At 42.6% G+C, this 23,602-nt stretch overlaps 1 protein-coding gene across 1 annotated transcript in view; it reads left to right on the top strand.

Annotated features, from left to right (window-relative positions):
- The window catches only part of DNER (delta/notch like EGF repeat containing), a 206,892-nt gene that overhangs the window by 65,362 nt on the left and 117,928 nt on the right, over window positions 1-23,602 (top strand). The window lies entirely within an intron of this gene.

Genomic DNA, 23,602 nt, shown 5'->3' on the forward strand with positions numbered 1-23,602 from the left:
AATACAATATAATCAAGAACTAAGACATTCACAGAGCAAAATCCATGACCAACAGTAAGGACATTCAGTGAAAACAGATTCAATATAGTATGATAGCCGCAAACATGAAAAAATAGCAGAAAGCCAAACACAGCGATGAAACCTTTCTGAATTTAAGTGTAAGTAATTACTATGACCTCTTTAGTAATGTTGAATTTCCTAGTAGGAAAATATCTACATCAGCAGACAGTATTAAATAGCCTAGTCTCTGTAGTCCCTGTCCCTTTCCAAGATATTTCTTTAAGCTATTTCTTATGACACAGCCCTATAATCTGAGTAGAAAACCCTCCTGAATAATTCGGTCTTGCGTAGTTTGCAGAGAGCCAGGAGAGTGGGAGATTTCCTGCCTCCTCAGCTGGGCCATTTCACAAGGGGGGGGGCTACCTTAGAGAAAGTGCATGTACAGTAATTGATTTAGCCCCACTGCATAGTGGTATCTGCAGAAGGCCCTGTTCAGATAAGCCAAGTTGCCAGCAGGTCTGTAACTAGGGGTTGGTGCCAGACCTGGGCCTCCTGTTGAATAAACAAGTGATAGCAGTGGCCAGAGTGCCTTTTACCAGTGAGCCAGCCACAGCCCTTCCTGGGCATTGCCATTGTGGTACATGCCCTGATAACATTTAGATTAGATTGCAGCAATGCATTCTACATGAGGCTGGATCTCTGGAAGCTATAGTTGCTATGGAGTGCTACAGCTATAATGTTGACTGGGTAGGTACTACATCATTTCAGTCTTGTTCTGTCTATACTGGATAACAGTTTCCTTCCAGGCCAGGTGTGGTCTTTGGATACTTTCTGAGGGGAGGATAGTGTTGTGTTACTTTGAATTAATATAGAGGTAGTAATTATAATATTTTATTAGAGGTAAAAAATCTAGTTTGTGATAATATACCATTTTATTGATATATGTAGGTACAATATGTTATAATTTACTAGGTTATAACGTCATGAATTGAATAACAATATAAAGGATATTAATAATTTTGAACATTATAGATATGATAGATATGTGTAATAGTGCTATCTAAAGATATGCAATGGTATAAAATATATTACTATGACCCATTCTTAGAATGTAGTATATAGCTATTAATATAGGGGGCATATTATATTGTAGGTTATTGGATACTATTGATAGATAGTACTAAAAGATATGGAATGTTAGATAATGATATTTATCATTAGATAGGTATTATTATTTTATATAGAGTTTAGTTTGGTTACGATTTTATCTAAGAGGTAATAAAGGGAATGGAAAACTGTCGGAAGTCAACAGAAAAGGGGGGGGAGGGGGATATTATAATATGATGGAAAGTTAACTGTGTATGTTTTTATATTTGTATAATGACCCATCCAATAAAAATTAAAAAAAAACAATTTCCTTCCAGGCCCAGTTCAAGGTGTTGGTATTGACCTTTAAAGCTCCATGTGACATGGGGCCAGCATACCTTAGGACCTCCTACTCCCATATGAACCTACTTGACCACTCTGGTCCTCTTCAGAGGCCCTGCTTTGGGTGCTTCTGCCATCCGAGGCTAGAGATCCTTCTTGGTTGTTGTGCCGAAACTTTGGAACTACCTTCCCAGGGAGATTCATCTGTCTCCCTTTATCATCTTCCACCAGCAGGTGAAGACTTTTTTGGTTTGGTTCGGTAGTTTCTTACTAACTTCTTTTTAGCCCTTCTCCCAGTTTGTTTTATTACATTCATTTCAGAGATGTTTTGTGTATATATATGTATTTGAAATTCTGTTCTAATTTTTAAAATGTTGGCTGACTTGGGAACTCTTGAATTGTGTGGAAAGGTGGCATAGAAACATTTTAATTAAATAAAATGTATGCAGGGTATTTCTTCTGAGTGGGTTTTTCATGACATTTACTCAGGTAGTACACTAATTTTATATTAGCAAGAAGGCTAGGGTAGATATTTTCTCCCCAACATCTATGTTTTATGGGCAAGGGAATTGCTTTTAAATAGAGGAGCATTCTGTCATGTGCATCTCCGTCTGCAGTTGGAAGATTTACAGTTCAGGCACAGGCTTCTCATCACCTCTCCTTTTTAAAACAAAAACTAGCCAGTTTTAAAACCCAGATAATCTTTGTTCAAATAAGAACCGTCTGAACTGGCCAACATGGTAGTTTTCACTGTGGCTGCATTCTGATGTCACTTTTAACCAACATGTGCATGAACCCAGCTTGTTGCTGAGCTCTCATTCTTCAGTCCTTCCTTCTCTTGTGAACTAAAATGAAAAAACCCTGATTAGAAACGAACCTCAGCTATCCATGGCATACAACTGGAGGTGTTACCTCTAGGCGGTATCTGGAGTTCGTTTCCTCTTTTGGTTTAGAATTCTAGTATATATAAGGGACAACTTGCTCTGGGTAACCCAGGCACCTGCATTCGGATGTCACATATAGCTGGAATTAGTTTCCAACCAGCATTCTTTTATTACACTTCCAGTGAAAATTGCGGAGGGGGAGAGAAGAGCATGCACAGATTGGATTTGTGCATGTTAGCTTAATGCTGGTTAAATGTCTCACCTGAATGCAGCCTGTATGAAATACAGATTATTTGCTCCTTTGTGAAAATTAAACACTCAAAATTGAGGACAGAACCATCTGGACTGAAAATAAAATACTTTCAGGTGATGGCGATTTGCTTATAAAATAGATTATGTGCAGAGTTTGTGTACGTTTTTTCTCATTCTCACCACAGTGAAACTGGCAATTGCAAAAATGACCCAGTTCACTCCTTTTTTATGCACTTGGTATAAACCTGCCTTTTCCCCACCGTCTATTTATACTCTTTAAGACTTTTCTCTCTCAGAAAAAGCATAATTGTGATCTGTATGCTTTTCTGTATGAGGGAGGACCACCTTTCTAGAACCTACTTCGAGGCAGTATGACTCCTGGAGCCCTCTTCTGAGGTGCCTGCTCCAGGCCTTCTGGTGGGTGGGGAAGGCTTCAGAAATGGGAAGTGTTTTGCCAAGGGGCAACTGGTTCTTTTGGATTTGAAGGCAATAAGCACACAAGTGTGGAAGGAAAGCAAATTTATTAAATCCCTTGAATAAGGTACAGGAAATAGATAAATTAATCCAACAGTAACAGTGAAAGGATACAGAACTTATGCTTATGCCACCCCTTCTGCTATTTGGAACCCCTGTAGATGACAGCGGGAGGACTCCTGGTTCTGGCCAGTTTGCATGGCACTGTCTGCAGCTCAGCCTGTGCTGAGGTTCAACAGGGGAGGGGGCTTCTAAGACTCATATAGAGCAGAACCACAAGTGACAAAAGGCACAGATTGGACACTTGTCTGCTTCCCTCAAGTTTTGATGGGAAATGTAGGCATCCTGGTCTCGCAGCTTGGCTCTCTGACTGCTGTCCAATTGACTTTTCAACTGTCACTTGTCCAACATTCCACCAAGCTGCCTACATTTCCCATCAAAACTTGAGGGAAGCAGACAAGTGTCCAATCTGTGCCTTTTGTCACTTGTGGTTCTGCTCATTGATACAAAACTTACATAGCTGCACCTGGTACTGGTTTTCTCTTAATTGTCTTCAGAGGAGGAGGCGATGCATGCAAGGCCAAGTGTTCAAGACCACCTGATAAGCAGTGCATCTGGTAAACACTCAAGATGAAGATTGCTCTTATCCCCCCTAAAACTCTCATACCAGTTGCTAATCTAAACACCTAAATGCAATACCTGATACTGTGATTAAAACAAGATCCTTAAGGGAAAAGCACTTTACATTAGCATGAAGGAATGTTCAGGCTTGGTCTGCAACTGAGCACAAGATGGAGGGACGGTGGCACTCCACTAACTCCTCAAGGTACAATACTGTTCCACAAGGTGCCACTACAGGAAAGCTTCATGGAGGGAGAGGGGAAGAGTTGGTCACTCACCCTTGTCCCTCTCTCCTGCCAGCATTTGGCCACTTCTCTTGCCACCTCTCTTGTTGCTGTGCTCTTTTTGGCCTCCCTTTTCCTGGCCTTTTCCCTGGGTGGGGCTGCTCTGGGATCTGCCACACACGGTTCCCCATTGGAGGACTGCTTGAGTGCCAGGCCCTAGAGCCAATAGGGCCATCTGATATCTTTCCCATTACTCTGCCTCATTCTGTCTCTGCTTTCCTCTGGGGCATGGTTGCCTGTTTCCCCAGGCAGTTGAAGCAGGCTGTGCTGGCCTCACCAGCTGACCCTCCCTGAGCAACATTTCCCTGATCTTCCCAAATTCTGCGGCGGTACTGCAGCCTCTTCCCATGGCTGCTGAAGGCTGCCCTATGCCACACCACTCCACATTGTCATCTGTGGCCCCATACTCCCAGCTGTAGCTTTTTCCTGCAGTTTGCAAAGGCTGCCCTGCACCTCTCTGCCCTGCACTGTTGCATCCAGCTTTCAGAGACACCAGGCCCCTGGAGCCGTCAAGCCTTAGCGCCAAGGCTGTTGGGTTCTCCTTGGGTGTCTTCTGCAGGGGACGGCAGGCTGGAGCAAGCCTGCACTGTGGTGATGGTGCCTTTGTCATAGCTGGGTTTTGCCCAGCAGGGAGGACTCGCTGCTGCCTGCTCCTAGGTTCCAGTGGTACTTTTTTCATCTCGGGATCCTGTTGCTCAGCAAAGGAGTCCCGTGGTGGCATCCTCTGGCTCCAGAGGGGTAAAGATGGGTCATACCAGCCCCGGACAGACAGCTCTCTACTGAAACAATAACACAATATCAACAAATATATAAAAAACAAGTCAAGCTGAGAAAAACATGTCAGGGCATAAAAACAGCATAAAATAAACAGCAGTCTAAAATAGTATCACTAAAACAATTCTCAGACTCCAAGCAAACCAAGTAAAAGCTAAAAAATTCTGCCAGGTTAAAAGCCCGAATCAAGAGAGATGTTTTGGCCTGACACCTAAAGGAAAGTAAGGTAAGGCTTCCTTCCTTCAAATTAGCTCAGTGTAGGTTTCTTGCTGCATTTGTCTCCAGAGGAATAAACACATCTCGACAGAGTTGTATGCTGCACCTTCAGAATTTAGATTTGTGCAAGTTCTGATTCTTTGAGTAGCGCTGTGGTTTTCGCTTCTGCTTAAACTCAACATGATTTTTTTTAAAAAAATGAATTTGCATTAATGTGACTGAGTGCAAGTTCAAAGTAATACACTGGAGTCTGGAAATTTTTTTTTTTTGCTGAAGGTGTATGAAGGTTTTTAGATAATTTTATAAAATCCTTTAAAGATTTTACGTGCAAGAACTATGTTGACTTGGGCAAATTTGTCATTGGAGGGGAAGGGCTTTAGGTTAGGTATCTTGCAGGTGTAGAGTTAACTTAATAGGTTTCAGTCTATAGACCAAAGAAGAAGTCAAGTGAGCAATCCTAAGCAGGTATTCTAAGAAGTAAGTGTCATTTTATTCAGTGGGATAACTCACAGGAAAGAGTTCTTAGAATTTCAGCCTAAATCTGAAACAATTTTTGGAAAAAAAGTGGGATATAAAAGGAGAACTGTGGCAGTTTGAAAATTTTTAAAGAACAATGTTGCAATGAGAAGAGAGAAGGGATCTTACCATCTAGGGGGAATGTAATTATAATCTAAGCTAATATAATATTTAAGGGAATTTTACATTGAATATATGGGATAATGAGAAGGGGTAAACAGATATCTCAATGAGGTATACTATATATGATATATAACATAAAATAACGGGTTAGTGGATCAGACTTTACATTATAACATATTATGTGGTTATGCTATGTGATGTTGTGTGCTGTGCTACATTGGTGGCATAGCATACAATATATATATAATATATTACTATAATATATACTATATTGATAGTGTATTTGATGGAGTATATGCCTAAAAGAAAAGAAATAGAATAAATTTAAAGTAAGAGATAGTGCGATCCTTGCTATATATTATATACTATATTGTTATGTTATATTGATATGAGATATACTATATTGATAGTATGTTTGATAGAGTTTATGTAAAAGAACAAGAATGTGCTTAGAGTAAGAGATACTATGATTTAAAGTTGGTAGGAAAATATAAATGAAATAGATTTAAGTAATAAGAAGGGTTAAGGGTTGGAAAGCTGTTGGAAGTCAATAGGGAGGGGGGAGGAAAAGGGTGGGGGACAGAGTAAGGGGGAAAAATGGGATTATATGTGTTAAATTTGGAAAATTTTCTTTTGTTTTTCCACTCACCAATAAAATTTTATTAAAAAAAAAAAGAATTTCAGCCTAAATCACTAAAGTTGCTAAAACTGCCTGCCAGTTGAGATCTTTGTCTCAAGCCCTGCTCTTTGTGTCCTAACTGCATTTATAAGGTGTGTGCATTTCTGTGTTGTGGAGGCAGTCCTTCAGATCTTGCATTCTCTCTTGCTAGACACTTTGGTGCTTATTGAAAAATGTTGGAATTGTACAAACAAAAGTGCCTTGAGTGAAAGTTGGTGAGCTGAGTGAGGGGTGGAGGACTACCTCTGCAACTAGAGTTGCCAACTCTGGCCTGGGGAAGTCCTGAAGATTTGGAGGCAGAGCCTATGAAGGGGGAGTTTGGCATAGGATTTCACCTAAAATTTGTAGTATACCATAGAGTCTGCCTTATGAAGCTTCCATTTTCTCTAGGGGAACTGATCTCTTATCAGTTGTAATTCTGGGTGAACTCCAGCCCCCACCTGGAGGTTGGCAAAACTGTCTGCAGAACTCAGAGAGACAAGCTTGCAGAACAAAGGTGTAGGACTAAAGGCAGAGTTTTTCACTTTTGTTATCTGTGATTTGGGTTTAAACTTGGTTTTCAGTAAGTATCATTTAGAGAAATAAGTCCACCAAAGGATGAAGTGATCAGTTAAGTGGCAGTCTTGCTAGTGGGTAAGAGTGGACTCAAGTCTGCTTCCCTAGAGCTACACCCCCCAAAATACCAGACTGTCCAGGTGAATACCAGACACCTGGCAACCCTATTCCCCATAGCAGTGTTGCAAGCCAAAAATAGCTTTCTTTTATTTTAACAGCCATTCCTGCAGTGTAGTGTGGCTGCGGGTTCTCTATTTGAAAACAAGAGCATCTAGTTTGGCCCCAAGGCCCATTTAACTCAGTGGAATTTGCTCCTGAGTAAGCATGCATAGGATTGGGGTATTAGCATTTGAAAAGGTTGTTTATTTTTTATATAATTTGCAGAAATGTACTTCTGCTGTTTCAGATCAAGATACTTCCTTGCACTTATTTCTGCAGCTGTAGCTCTTCTGTATGTTACTGTCATCATTCATACTTCCAAACAAAGGAATTAGAGAAACAGAATGCTTCTAAAGCTGGATAAGCGAATTAGTTCAATTGTGCTTCTTTCTTATTTTGTATTATAATAATGATCTATTTTATTCCTTAGTATTAATATTCTGTGTGGCACAGAATTTTAATGTGGAAAAACAATTTTAATGTGTGGAAAAACAAGTAAGGGATTTTTTCCTCTTAGAATATTTTTTAAAAAGGAACAAAGACATTTTTGAAAGAACAAACAATGTGACACTAGTTATTGTTTGTTTGCTGCCTGTATATCCTACTTTTTAACCAAAGTAACTAAAGTCAGATCTACCAATTCCATGAGTGGTCATACCAGATAAACCTGCCTAAGATGAGAAAAGGAATCCCTTACAATTTCTGTTCATCTGTTTCTCACGCAGAAGGAAAGGATCCAAGAACACCCTTGGGATGTGAACTTTTAGGACTAGACATAGGCATGAACCAAAAAAAAAGTTCCACGAACTACAAACCACGAAATCCACGAACTTCTACCAGTTCACGAATCGGTTTGTGGTTTGTAGTTCTTAGCATTCAAACGCCCAGCACCGGCTTATGAAGCCAGTGCAGGGTGTTTGAAACGGACAGCCTCCTCCTCCTGTCTCCCTGAAGTGGCAGGAGAAGTCTGTCAGTTTCAAAACACCTCCGCAGGCTTCATCCAATGGGATGAAGCTGGCGCGGGGCATGTGAAACTGACAGCCCTGTTCTCCTGTCCCCCAAGTGGCAGGAGAATGGGAGCTGTCAGTTTGACAGACCCGGTGCTGGGTTCAGCCCATGGGCTGAGGCCGGCACAGGGTCTTTTAAACTGACACCCCCCTTTCTTTCTGCCCAAGGCGACAGGAAAACAGGGGCTGTCAGTTTGACAGACCTTGCACCAGCCTCAGCCCATGGGCTGAATCCAGCTCTGGGTCTGTCAAACTGACAGCTCTCATTCTCCTGTCCTCCGAGAGGCAGGAGAATGGGAGTTGTCAGTTTGACAGACCTCGCACCAGCCTCAGCCCATGGGCTGAACCGGCGCAAGGTCTGTCAAACTGACAGCCCCTATTTTCCCGCCACCCTGGGTGGAAAGAGAACAGGGGCTGTCAGTTTCACAAACCTTGTACTGGCTTCAGCCCAGGGGAAGAACCTGGCGCCAGGTCTGTCAAACTGACAGCTCTCGTTCTCCTCCTGCCCAGGTGGGAGGAGAATGGGTCAGTTTGACAGACCCAACATTGGGTTCAACCCATGGGCTGAGGCCAGTGTGGTGTCTGTCAAACTGACAGACCGTGTTTTCCTGCCACTCTGGGTGGAAAGAGAACGGGGTTCTTTCAGTTTCACAGACCCCATGCTGGCTTCAGGCAATGGGCTGAACCTGTCAAACTGTCAAACTGGTGATGGACCTGTCAAACTGACAACCCCGGTCTCCTGCCACTCCCTGGACTCAGGAGAAGGGAACTGTCAGCTTCACAGACCCCTCACCAGCTTCAGCTCATGAGCTGAACCCGGCATGGTGTGTGTGAAACTGACAGCCCCCTTCCCCTGCTGCTCACTGGCGGAAGGAGAATGGGGCTGTCAATTTCACACACCCCTCAGTGGCAGTCTGGGGTCACAAATGCTCACAACCCGCACGAACCGGGCCTGAAAAAGTAATGGGAGTTCGATGACACGCGGTTCCACAAACTGCATGTTAACGAACCATGAACCGGCCTGATTCGTGTATTTTTGGGGGGGTCATAATTTGATTCGTGCCCACCTCTGTTTGGGACCCCATCTACCACAGACTGTAGTCCTAGATTGGCTCTTACCTCAAGCCTTCATTACTTCTATCTTGTCTGGATTAAATTTCTTTGCTTACCATCATCCAGCCTGTCATCTCCTGGCACTGATTGAAGGTCTCCATCACCTTAGCGGGTGAAAATGGAAAGGAGAGAATTGTGTATCATCTGAATCTTTACTGAAAATTTCTGCATGAAATAACCAGTGGTTTCATGTAGATGTTGAAAAACATGAAAGATGAGAGAGAACTATAAGGCACCCCATAGGCCAACCAGCAGAATAATAGTCTCCAAACACTAGGGAAGACTGAAGTTCCTCAAAAAAATGGGTCCAGCAGAATACTCCGGTCAATGTTGCTGAAACCTCTGAAAGAAGCAGATATTAGGTCTCTTCTGAAAAATTGTTAAGGAGGAAGTGGTTAGTTATAGGCTGATGTCCAACTTGCACTTTTTAAAGAAGGGGATTGAGTGTTTGGTGGTATAACAACACCTGGGACTTCTGGATAATTCATTTGCCCTTGACTCATTTCAGTCAGCCTGGTTTTGGGACTGAGTCAACCTTAATTGCTCTGATGAATGATCTTTCCTTCAGTCTTAATAAAGGCAACATTGTTTGCTGTTTTTTGTTAAGATTTTTTATGGCCTTTGACAATGTGTACTAGGGTTGCCAGCTCCCTTGAAGCTAAAAGCAGGATGCAGGGGGGCTGTGGGCACTCACGATGGGAGCACCTACCTCTTGCACACAGCATGCACATGCTATGGAACACTTCTGCCCCCATCTAGCGTTTGGGGCCAGTTTTTATCAAAAGAGCCCCTGGTGTAACCCTGCGCTTTCGCATTGCACGAGGAAGGATGTAATTCCAACATGGAAGCATTCTGGAATACATGGGAGCATGCTTGGGGGGGGGGAGTGGTATCTTGGTCTGTTCCCATGCCTTTCCCCCTGCTGGCCAGATGAGAGGTGGCGGGGGGTGGGTGGAGATTGGGAGTGTGGAATCCCCCCCCCCCGAGGGCTGGTAACCCTAATGTGGAGCACTCCATTATGGAGCTTGGCCACACAGTGGATTTGGCTGTTTCTCTCAAGAGTTTCTGGTGGAGAGACTGAATCAGCAGTTTCAGACTTGACCTGCAGAGTGCTGTAAGGATCAGTTTTGTTGTCAATGCTCTTTAATATTTATGTCAGGCATCTGAATGAGATTTTCTGGAGTTTTGAAGATTAAGAGTCATCAGTTTGCTGATGATACCTCTCTATTTTGTTGCCTAAGACCCTGGATGTGTGTATTTCATGGTGGCATCAGGGCCAGAGTTTGATGTGGGATGTCCAGGGCCCCACCTCACAGACTCAGTGAGCGCCTCCCCTCCAAAGCAATATCTTTGCTTTAGATGTATACATTACCATTGAAAGCCCTTCCATAAATTTATTAAGTACAGAGTCTGAAGTTTCTTAATTGCACCCCTGACTGTATAGGTTCTAAACTCGTATATTGTGGGTATGGTCAAGTGACTTAAGCAGAACCAAACAAAGCTGAATTCATACAAAACTGAAGTGATGCTAGTTGGGAAAGTTGATCTGAACTCTGGAAGATAGAGTCTGTGAGTTTTAGATGGAGTTAAGTAATCTTTTGTACATCAGATTAAGAACTTGGGGGCACTTATGGATCTAGCTCTGATTGAGTAATAGGTTAACGTTGTAGTTGGAAGTGCTTTTAATTAATTCTCTTTAGGCAGACTTGGTTGATCTGGCCATGGTGATTCATGCTTTGATAATTTTTCAGCTGGGTTGCTGTAATATCCTTTACATGGGGCTGCCTTGAAGACAACTAAAACACATACGTTGGTAGAAAGCATGGCAGCCTGTTTATTATTGGGATAGCTACCAAGTGCGTATTTCACCTGTGCTTAAAACAGCAACATTTATTACCTTTCTGTTTCCAAGCTCAATTCAAAGTGCTGGTGCTTACATTTAAAGACTTTCATAACCTGGGACCCGTGTATCTGAAGGACCATCTCTCCATGTGTAACCCCTCTTGCCAGGTGTGGGGGACCCATGAAGAAAATGAAATCTCTTCACTCCATGCTGGCCCTCCCATTTTGTTCTACCTAATCACCTGATTTCCCCTGTTCCTAAGATCTCCCCTTTTAGCATCCTACATTTTTGCAATATATGCCTTGTACCTGGGTGGTCACCCTTTTTAGGTTTTCATGTTCTTCCCTGTCGCTGCTAAATACGACATTTACTTTCTTCTCAAACAGGTACTCTAGTCACCCATCTCTTACCAAATTCAAATGCTTGTCAGTGCGACTGTGATGTTTCTTTGGGCTCTCTTGCTTTCAGGGCTGGCGTTTCTGTCCATTGGCAGTTTCCTTCTGAAGATAATATGCAATCTTATGCAGTAGGACATAAATTAGGCCATATCTAAATTTTATTGAAGGCTATATTTCAGTTTAACACTATAATGACTGTATGAGATGGAGAAAAATGTTTCTGTATTGTTGCTATTTGGCCTATTCAGTTCTTAAAATATATGTTTGATTTTGATAGTCCCAAATTACTTTTAATGGTCATGGCTAAGAAAAAACATTAGTGCTGTACACATGGATTCAGTTTTCCATGCTGTCTATAAATATCTGCATCTGCCAGCACGAGCTGCTTTATCATGTAATATAAATAGCTTCAAGGTGTCCAGTCCGTAGTTATTTTTGAAATGAGATGGGGTCCGGAGAGACATTTTATTATACAAGGTGTGATGTACTGTGTGACTGAGAGGGAGTTATTGTAATGCATTTCTAATGGCTTAGACAGTGCCAGATGCCTTGCATCTTTCTGTTTCTGTGGAGCTTGAGTAAAAAGACTTACCTTTTAAATAGCAAAATGACCATCTGTGGAAAGTATTACTGAAGTAAAGTAAGCATGTAAAAGGATCCGTATTCAGAGGCAGGGTGTGTGTTTGATATGTGCCATCAAGTCGCCTCCGACCGATGGTGATCCTATGAATGAGAGACCTCCAAAATATCCTATCATTAACAGACTTGCTCAGATCCTGTAAACTGGAGGACATAGCTTCTTTTATTGAGTCAAGCCATCTCATTTTGGGTCTTCCTCTTTATCTACTGCCTTTCACCTTTCCTAGCATTATTGACTTTTCCAGAGAATCTTGTCTTCTCATGATGTGACCAAAGTAAGACAGTCTCAGTTTTGTCATTTTAGTTTCTAGGAAGAATCCAGGCTTGATTTGATCTAGTACCCACTTATTTGTCTTTTTTGGCTGTCCATGGTATTCACATGGTATTCTCCTCCAGCACCACATTTAAAATGAATCAATTTTCTTCGTGTCAACTTCCTTCACCGTCCAACTTCCACATCCATACATAGTAATGGGAAATCTCTGAAAGTCAGTGCTTGGAGGCTGCATTGGGGGAGGGCCTTGGCCTCTATACGTGGTTTGTGGGTACCTCAGGTGGACCACTGGTGTGATCCAACAGGGCTCTTCTTATGTTGCAAGAACTGGATGTAGCTACAACTCATTGAAGCTGTTCTTACCAGAATAGGGGAGAGCATTATTCCTTAAATAGTGTATGTCAGAAGAGGATTAGATATAAGGTACTGAAGAAGGCTTTATTCATCTGAGCAAGTGGTATCACGATGAGAATAGTGGAAATGATAATTCAATGAGGGCAGAATACCAAGTATTTGAATGGAAATAAAACAGAATATTTAAGGAACTAGAATTAAGAAACTATTATTCACAGCTAAGAAGTGATGATAAGTCAGGTGGTGGTTTAAGGTAATTATATGAAATAGAGTGATAATTCTAAAATTAACCTCCCATTATGGATGGAGGGTTTTTTGATATTTCTTAACCAACCTCAGCAGTATAGAAATCCTTCGTGGAAAAAATGGTATCCGGGTGTAGAACTTTTTTTCTCTTACAATTCACAACATGAGTGTTAAGATCAGTAATCTTACAAAATCTGTTTCTATAAAAACACCAGCATACGGTAAATATGAGAGAGGCAAAAAGAGAAGGATACATAATAAGAGAACCATTTAAAATGCTGTAAAGTACTTGGAGACCTTTATATACTTAACGTCTTGGGAGTATCTAAACAAGGTCTGGCCAAAACAGCCTTCACTTGCCCCTAGTTGACTATCACTTTCTCGGGACATGACTAACTTAGTAGGGACCTTTACTTGATATGGATAGATTTTCAGTACAATATATTGTAGTTGGGATTGGTTTATCAATTACACAGCAGAGCAGGGTCATACAACCTGTGGTGTTGTACTGTAGTTAAAGTTAACATGAGAATGCTGTGCCAGTCACACAACATTGATTAGTACTTTGTGCCTGGAACAGCTACTTTTACTACAGTTGGCATATCAGAATCAAACAAAGCTGTTGCATGTTACAGATTGAACAGAAGGACCTGAGTAGAGGAAGGATCATTTGCTGGCATGTGCAAATGTGCAAAATTTGGCTTTTTAAAGGCGGGGTCAGGAGGATGCACTGTTTTTAAGAATATTTATGGAAAGAAAATATATGGTCTGATCTTATGTATGTTTACTTAGAAGTTCTATGGAGGCCAGTGGAATAATTGGATTATACATAGGACTGCACCCAGGGCTGGTGCACCCATTGAGGCCAGGTAGCCGGTTGCCTCAGGGTGCGGGGTGCTGGGGGGGCACCAAAGGAGGCGCTGGGAGTGGGAGTGCACACCACGGAGCTGCAGCCTCCCAGCCCTCCTGCCACGCGCTGCTGCCACTGCCAACACACACCCCTGGCTGGGCACAGCAGCTGCAGGCAGACGTCTGGGGCGGTGCAGGGCAACCAAGCGGGAGAGCTGGGAGGCCACCTGCGTGCCGTTCCAGCTGCCCGCCGCAGCAATCGGGCCGGCTCGTGCGCATGCTCATAATGATGTCACACGTGACGTCATCACGCAGGCTGGTGCACGTGCACGCCGCTCCTAACTGCACCTGCATAGAAGGGGCTGATCATTACATAAGCGTGGGATGCAGCACTACTCTTAAAAGTGCATTTGTTTTATTTAACAGTTTAATTGTAACAGGTTTGTGTGAAGTGTTATAAATTCCACTATGTTAGGCAGTTGCAGCAAAAACCAAAATGGGAGTCTTTTAGCATCTTCGCAGCCTCAGTGCATCTGACAAAATGGGATCCAGCTTATGAAAGTTTATGCTACAATAAATTTACTTATTTTTAAGGCATGATTATAGAATTGGTTCTGTTTATGGGTTGGATCCAGCACAGTGTTTCTGCAGGTACAAGGACTTCTGCCCATGGAATGCAACTTTATCTGCTCCCCCTTCCTGTGGCAGTCTGAAATGCATCCCCAAATCCTATTACTGTGGTAAGAGGGAGCTGAGAAAGTCATACCCACTAGGAATCCTATTTCCCCGGTGAGGGCAGGGGATCCCCTGCTCCCATTCTCTGCCTTCCTATCTCTCACCTGGCTAGTGGGGAGGAATAGCCCAGGGAACACGCCTGAGAGGTAAAAAACCTCAAGGGCAAGTGTGCAGTGGGTGTGCTCTTGGTGGGGTGTGATGATGTCACTTCCTCAAATGACATCATTGTGCTGGTAACAGGCTTCCTCTTGTACTTCACAAGGGCCAATTTTAGCCTCCAGCAGGGTGAATCGGCCCCTCACAAAACATGGGAGCACTTCTGCTGCTGGCACCATGATGTCACTTTCAGAAGTGAATATCTAGTTCTTCATAGATTTGGCACATATTTAAATAGAGTCTCAGCTAAATCACAAAGATTTTATTTACTGGTTCCCCCAATTTCATTCTACTTCAACTAAAAAATAAATAAATAAATTACCCATAATTGCTTTTTCTTGTGTTCTGATTTAATGATGAATCGTCATGTTCTGTATTTTCACAATTTACATTAACCAAAATGTATAACTGTCTTAGAAACTTCATGTGGTATGTACCATAAAACATCACCAGAGGTGAACATAAACCACTGCAAAACAAGAAATCTCATCTGGTTAGTACTAAAATTTCTTTCTTAGTGTAGTACCGGGACCTGCTCAAGGAATTTTTTTTCCTGAGTAAGGTATACCTATCCTTTCCTGGGCATGCACTGTCACTTCCATTTTCATCTGATGCGTGTGTTGCTACTGTACTGCTTTAGTTAATAGCAAAATGTCTCTTGTTATGAGAGAAAGTATATGTGTAGAAATAGGCCAACATACTGTAGTAATCTATTTGGGTGCAATGTGTTCCTTGAGCACAGTAATACTTAGCATATCCTCCAGTTGGTCTATATTGGTACAGGTCTGGGTACCTAATGATAGCAGTGGCTAGAAGGAGGTGCTCCAACAACTGCATCTCATATTATGGCAGGTCTGCTTCATCCTTACTTAAGTTCTTTTTCTTATTCATTCTAGAGCATTTTGGAACATTGGGAGTAGTTTGTAATGTTTGGAACTGGCTTTTATAAGAACAAGATATTTATATTGGTTTTATGGTTTTGGCTGCTTTTACATCTTCTCTGGGTGGCTTTTAGGCAGCAAAACAATCAGTTCACTTTAACATTGCATGCATTAGAGTGAAGATGAAAGTTAGATGAATTGCTGAGCCCCCCGTACCCTTGCTCATGATAAGACTTATTGGTACTCCCATGCATGTTTTTGTGTGATGGTGGATATGTTCTTGAATTTTCCAATTTCTGGATTATTTTGTTAACAAAACTTTGAGACAGAGACAATGCAAGTTGATATTCTTCATTGGGTTTCCTTCCTGTTATTATAAATGTTTAAAAGCTTCCAAGCTGATCCATTAAAAATATAAACAAAATTGCAATATCCATAGAGATACAAAGAAAAGATTGGATGAAAATAGTGTAGAGATGCAATTAAGATCTGTATTTTGTTTGGGTGGATGGATGTTTTTGCAGATTTTGGCCTCTGTTTTGGTTTTCAATTAAACAGAACCTTTTCTTCAAGTACTTACTGCTTCAGTGGTGTACTGCTCCACTCTATGCATTTATTGTGTTTGCTGGCATTTTTATTTCATGGAATATTCAAAGCATATAGAAGTGGAAGGGCAGCTTGGAAACCGTCCAACCTAGTTGTCATTCATAGCTTGGACTGATGATTTAAATTATCTCATGAGACTTCGCTTTATAATTGGATTTAGTAAGCTGACTTATTTTATAAACTTTTATTGATTGAATGGACTAGTAGAGAGATATTGGAAGAAAATGTAAAGGTAAGTATAAAAGGAGCCATTATTACACCAAGGTTCCAAGAAATATACATGTTTAAAGAAATTGTAACACCAACATACATGTAGCAGTCATGACTGCCATGTAACATAGCAGCTGCCCTAAATACAGTTTATATTAAGAATAGACCTTCACTGGTAGGCTTTTACAGAGCTCCCTAATCTAAAACAGTTATGCATCAGAAACAATAGGCCACCTAAGTGACTATAGCCAAAGAACTAACCTTTGCAATGAGTTCAAATTTTATTTTATTTAATGCATGTATACCCTATGTTTCTTATTTAGCCCATGCTGGCTTGCCATCATGACTTCATAACATATCATGTGTGACAGGGGGACTAAAAGGAGAAATTGCTACAAGAAGCTCAGCACTGAATAATACAGGGAAAGGCAACTCTCCAGTATGTAGGCCTCGAATAATAAATAACTTTTAAGTTAAGCACCAACACCTTGAATTGAACTTAGAAGAAAATAGGAAGCCAGGGCATATGTTTCAAAACTGGTTGTGAGCATAGCAGCTAGATCCTGTAAGTAAAACAGAGGCAGCTTTCCCACTTAAACTGCACTGCACCGATCTACTCTAGTAACTATAGCAGCATGAGCCAAAGTGTCTAGGTCAGCTGAAGAGTGGACAGTATCTGAATCAGGCAAAGATGAATGAAAGCACTCCTAACTAGACATGGGCACGAACAGAAAAAAACCCGAACATAGTGTTCGTTGTTCGTTGCCATCCACGAACAACGAACAACTAACATTGACGAACATGATCCTGTTCACAAACATGTTCGTTGTTCGTTGTTCATGGGGGCCAGCAGGCTCTCCTCCAGCCATCAAGATCCCTACCGCACCACTCCCAGAAACCCTACCTGAGCAGGCAGCAGGAAATGTACTGATAATAAATAATAGCTTGGCCCCAGAGCCTGGCAGCAGCCCTGGAACCTGAAGGGGTAGATCCCTATCCCACCACACACAAAGAAAATTCAAGCTCCAATGCACTCACCCTGTCTCTCTAACAGCAGCTGTCTCTCCCTGAAAGCCCCCCTCCCCCTGGTCTTTGCTCCCTTGTAACAAATTTGGAGCTCCACGCTTGAAAGGAAGACTTGCCTATCAAGCTAAATTGGACTTAGATTGGGGTTTCCAGGGCAACAGCAGGAGTTCAGACAGAGTTCAGACAATCCCTGCCTAAGTTGCCAAGGGAATTGATTGCAGGTGCCAGACTGTCTGGCTTGACGAACAGCAATAAACGAGGCTTGCAACGACCACCTGTTTGTTTTGAATGTGGCCTCATGAACAACTTGTCCACGAACAGCAGATTGGGCTGTTCGTGAGTTTTTTTAGTTCATATTGCTGTTCGTGCCCATCTCTACTCCTAACAACAGTTCCAATCATTTTTTTTCATTAGTGAAGTTGGGTCCAAGAGCATTTCCAGATACTTTACCTCACCTACTATCTTCATACTATTCACAGTTGTAAATAAATCCCTTCCAGAATATCTGCTTTCCCAATCCACATCAACTTGTCTCAGTATCCAGCATGATCTCGAAAGTTCCCCTTCAATCCACTTGACCAGAGTTTTGTGATATTGATTCAAGACCAAAGCAAAGGCTTCAGTGAATGACTAAAGCTCTGGATGATCTAATTTCACAGGATGACAAATATTGCAAAACTGGTGGGAATGCTGAGCCAAGTTTCAATACTGTCACACATAATTTTACTTCTCCAATCATAACTCTTCATGTCCTTGTAGACAGAAGTGACCAAAGCCCTTGAAGGTACAGTCCTCTGAGAGCCCCACCACCTTTAACAGTTGCTTCAACCAGATTGAATGCTCTACAGTGTCAAAAGATATAGACAGATCAAGAAGAATATTTGCCAGTGCTCCTTTGTAAGCCCTGGCCCCATTCTGTGGCCTATGGGGGGTAGAGGGGTGTGGATAGGGTTGCCAAGTCCCCTGACTACCCCGGTGGGAGATCAGGGGCTTGGCACTTACTGTGCTGCATTCCTGGGGTCCTGCTTGCACATGTGCTCCCGGCGCACGTAATGACATCACTTCCAGGAAGCAACGTCATTTCGTGGGTCAAGGGACATCCTAGGAGCACTCCTCACCAGAGGGACGAATCAGCCTGCTGTGGGGCATAATTTGGCCTGAATCGGGCCCGCTACAGAGTGTGAATCGGGCTGCTGTGGGCCCGGGGGTGTACTGCCCTGCCCAGGAGTGCACCACGCTGCCCGGGGGGCACCCTAGGAAGCATGCCTCCTGCCAGCCACGTAAATGGGCATGGGGGGAGGGTGGGAGCAATGGCACCCCTAGGTGTGGAGCATAGCAGCTGCCATTAATCTGGGCCCAGCAACCTCCTTGGAATGGACTTTTAAAAGCTCACCCTGGAAATCTAGTTGGTCACTAAGGTGCTACTGGACCTGAATCTTGCTCTTCTACTACAGACCAACCCAGCTACCCACCTGAAACTTTAGCAAGAGAAGAACCCTTAACTTACCCTGGCATTATTTTTCCAGTCAGGAAGGGGAATAGGCCTCCACTCCTCCAAGAATCCTGTTGATGTTGGTCAAGGATATCTGTCCAAAATTATGCATACATTTTGTCAAATGGATGTTTCTGTCACCTCTGACATCTGACCTGTTTGAGTACTTCGATGGGATTGTGATAAGTTACTCTCTGAAATATGAGAGGTGAGAGGTGAGGGCCTGAGGGGCGATGGTTCAAAAAGTCTGATTTAGAATGTTGTACTCTTATTAGAATTACTGAGTCTTTGCTACTGAGCTATTAAAAACCAGATGCTGTCCTTGTGAAGAAATGAATGACTTCAATTTTTCAGGAAGCTTTAGGAGATGGAGTTTCTGTTGTGTATCTCTCTCTGTTTTTAAAGATTGTTTTTCAGTATTCAGACAGAAAAAATACCAGATAAAAAATGAAAGCCTTTAAAAGCCTTTATGGAGGAGCCATTCTTCAGTGTTTTGCATGTGGAGGGTCCCAGATCCATCTCCTGGCATCTCCAGTTAAAAGGACCACATAATAGGTATTTGTGAAGGACCTCAACTGGAAGCTATGGGGAGCCATGGCAACTAAGAGAAGGCAGTACTGATCTTGGTAGACCAATGGGTCTGACTCACTATAAGGTGCCTTCATGTGTTCATGTGATTTTATATTTGGTGCTTGTGGTTTTTAAAGATGAGTAAAGCTAGTTATTGTATCTTCTTTTCTCTCTTTGTGCGACTTCCCTTCTTTTTTTTAAAAAAAAATTAATAGTGTTGTTGCCCCTCTGATACAATCTGCCTTGGATTGGGTAGTGATGCACTGTGGCTTCTGATATATTGGTTGAATACTAATTGCTTAAAAGCCATACCTGTTCAGGGAACTGCAGTAGGTATGAACCGAAGTAGTCTTTCTCACATGCTGATGTTTCCATTTTATAGCAAATAGAAAGAACAGTATGACTAGACTAATTTACTATTGGTATTATAATGATACTTCTATCCTTTTCTGCATTCTCTTGGAACTGGAGAAAAAAAAATTAAATGTACTGTAAAAGTCACCTTGGTATACTTTTGTCTGCAAACCTTATACAAATTGTAATTTTTTTTCACCCTCAGCTCTTGCTTTGTCAGCTACGTTCTGCATCTGCTGACTTGTACCAATATTTCTATAGAGTAGAACATGCAAGCTGACAGTCATGTGCTCCATGGATAAATACAGAAGCAGATAACAATGGAGCACATGCGGCATCCATTTGCTTTTATGAAACCCAAAAGTATTGGATTCTGTAATTGCACTATATTGACATGTTTATCTACATTTTTTAACCAAGTTATTCTACCATACAGTAATATAGAGGCTATTCAGTTGACTGTTCTTGTACTGCAAATGTGGCTTCAGCAACTTGTCCATTTAGAAAATAAAGCTGAAATAGGAATTTCTGAATGACTGATTTGGCATCCACTAGTCAGATTTGTAAATGCATTGCTAGTTTGCTGGTAGTAGGTGGTTATATTATACTATTATATCTGCACTGGTATTTGTGGCATGCCAAGACAACTAAAAGATAACTAATGTATTCTTTGAGTTTAGACAAAACATCCATGTTTAGTTGCTTGGAGGTCACCAATAACCAGGTGCAAAACAATTGAGACTGCAGAAGGTAAAAGTTGAGCCATCTGGGATCTTTACTGGTTCCTAGCAATGTGTCAGCCCCACATTCCACAGGAGCATAAAATTTGCATTTGCAACTAGGAATTTATAGCCAGCCTTTCTCACTGAGGCCCTTTACACACAGCACATTTTAAGCTGGTACCTCTATCTATTCAGGCCAATCAGCGCTGAGTCCGCTTAGGCTCCTGGCATTCTGCAGTGCACAACTTAGAGGTAATTTGGTGTCTGCCGATGAGTTGAGATGTTTGAAGTTGCCATTTGTGGAGGCTGGAACTGATGTCACTTTTTTTTAAACTGCACTTGTGTCATACCGTTGTGATGTTGGAGCCCATTTCACCCCCTCCCTATCCCTGTATTTGCTGATTGGGCAGTCCTATGCCCTCTGGAGAGGAAATTGGTGGCTGAGTTCTGGGGGAAAACATGTACTTTTCATGCTTGTTCTACACTCTTTTTTTTTTTAAGCCAGGAAAGCGTTGTAATGTCGCTGCTTCGTTCACTTCCTCCCTCCTGGCTTTAAAAGCCAGAAAAGGGTTAAAAGGCTGCTTTAGCTTTCTCCCTTTGGGCTATAAACACACTTTCTCATTTTTTTTAGGCTAGGGAAGAATGCTTCCCTGCTGCTTCATTCCTCAAATGGCTGTGCAAAACGCTCCCTCCCTCCCTGGCTATTTACACACATCTTTGGTTTTTTCCCTCTTTGGCATTAGGAGAATCCTGAAACACACCAGTGTGCTCATATCTGTTGATATCTGTATATTTGATATGCTTATTTATGTCAGATTGTTTTATGTGTTCAGATTGTAATGGCCTTTGGCCATAGACAATAAACTCTACTACTACTATTTGAAACATAACATTGTGAGATCTGTTCAATCTTTGTACCTATCTCCTAAACAGGTATAAGCATATGGTGAAATGTCATGTGCCATTATCCCTCTTGAAAGCAATTAAATGCATAGTGTTGTATATGAGCCACTTTAAAAGTGTTCAAATGAGGTAACATCTTTGGCCTGTCCTATGTGTTTGTACACACACTCATACAATTTTTGGATTGTAGAATGAGCAACAGTGTTTTACTGATGGCTCTCCGAAGCTATCAACGAGATCACTCCCTGTCACCCTCTTCATCCTTGTGTCTGACGGGTTCCTTGGTATACAGAGGAGCTACGGCAGAAGAAGTGGGAACTAAGATGGCTTGAGCGAGTGTGATGGCAAAAACATGACGAAGAAGCAAGCTCATCTTATAGGACGCTTATGAAATCCTATGAGGTGGCGGTGAAGACTGTGAAGAAGGAATTCCACACAGCCTCCATCACGTCAGCTAGCTCACACCCAGCAAAATTGTTTAATGTGGTTTGCTCATTGGTCTCCGTGATGGATGGAGACCATCAGATTCTGAATTTGGACATTAGCTGTGAGGTTTTTGGGAAGTTTTTTGCTGATAAAATTTTGTCTCTCCGCTGCGATTTGCCAGCCACAATTGATACAGTACGTGAATTAGAGACACCTTGGCCATCTTCTGGGCCAATATTAAATCATTTCAGTCTTCTCAGTGGGGATGAGATTGACAGGACCCTGTGATCAGTGAGGCCTAACACTTGCCTCTTGGACCCATCCCCATCATGGCTGGTAAAAGCTGGTGCCAATGGAGTATGGGTCCAATTGGAGGCCATTGTCAACTTGTCCCTAAGCCCTGCAGTTTTCCCTGGGGTTTTAAAGGAAGCCATGGTGAGGCCTCTCCTAAAGAAGTCAGATCTGGACTCTACCAATCTGGTCAATTACCGCCCAGTTTCTAACTGCCAGTTTCTGGGTAAAATGGTTGAGCGGGTGGTGGTGGAACAGCTGCAGGGGTTCCTGAATGAAGTGTCAGCCCTAGATCGCTTCCAGTCTGGTTTCCGCCCAGGGCCTGGGATGGAGATACTGCTGGTCGGCCTCACGGACAAACTCCATAGACACCTAGATCAAGTTGGATCGGTGCTGCTGATATTATTGGATCTGTTGGCAGAGTTTGATACGGTCGATTATAAACTCTTGATACACTGCCTTGCCGACGTGGAGATACAAGGGGTTGCCTTGCAATGGCTTGTTTCCTTTCTCCACGGTTGAGGACAAAGGGTAGCGCTTGGGGAGAGATTGTCATCCTGCCGACCAATGCTGTGCAGTGTCCTACAAGGGGCAATACTCTCCCCACTACTGTTTAACATCTATATGGGCCCCCTTTCCCAGTTGGTGCAGCATTTCAGACTTGGGTGTCATTAATATGCAGATGACACCCATTTATATCTGATGATGGACGGCTGGCCTGGCTCGGCCCTGGATGTCCTGGAGCACTCTTTTGAAGCTGTGATGGGTTGGTTGAAACAGAGTCGACTGAAATTAAACTCTATGAAGACGGAGGTCCTGTATTTGAGTCGCGGGGGGTTAGGTACTGGACTCTGACTCCCAACCCTCGATAGGGCGCTGCTTGCACCAGTGTCATTGGTTAGGAGCCTAGGGGTGATTCTGGATGCCTCTTTGAAAATGGAGGCACAGGTCACAGCGGTTACTAGGTCCTCTTTTTTCCACCTATGATGGACTAGGCGGCTTGTCCCTTACCTCTTGACCAGCGACTTAACTACAGTGATTCAGGCAATGGTCTTCTCTAGGCTGAACTACTGTAACTCACTCTACGTGGGGCTTCCCTTGAGTCTGACCCAGAGACTACAGCTGGTCCAAAATGCAGCAGTGTGTGTTATCTGCAGGACTACCTCTCCCCATTTGTGCCAAAGAGGATGCTCTGATTGGAAGAGAAACATCTATTGGTGGTCCCTGGCCCCAGGGAGGCCTGCCTGACCTCAGCCAGAGCCAGGGTGTTTTCTGTCCTGGCTCCAGTCTGGTGGAACTCTCTGTTTACTGAGACCAAGGCCTGGCAGGATCTGTTATTGTTTTGGTGGGCCTGTAAGATGGAGATGTTCACCAGACATATGGTTGAGGTCAGGCTTGGCATCCGCTGACCGAAAAATGAAAAATAAAGAGGAATATAAGATCTGAACCTTCCCTACTAGAGGTTGTCCACCACCTTGCTCTGCTGAGTTGAATTGCTGTTTTATTGATTGCCGCCATCTGGTTACTATATTTATTGTATGT

Source organism: Eublepharis macularius, chromosome 6, assembly GCF_028583425.1.
Source record: "Eublepharis macularius isolate TG4126 chromosome 6, MPM_Emac_v1.0, whole genome shotgun sequence".
NCBI lineage: Eukaryota > Metazoa > Chordata > Lepidosauria > Squamata > Eublepharidae > Eublepharis > Eublepharis macularius.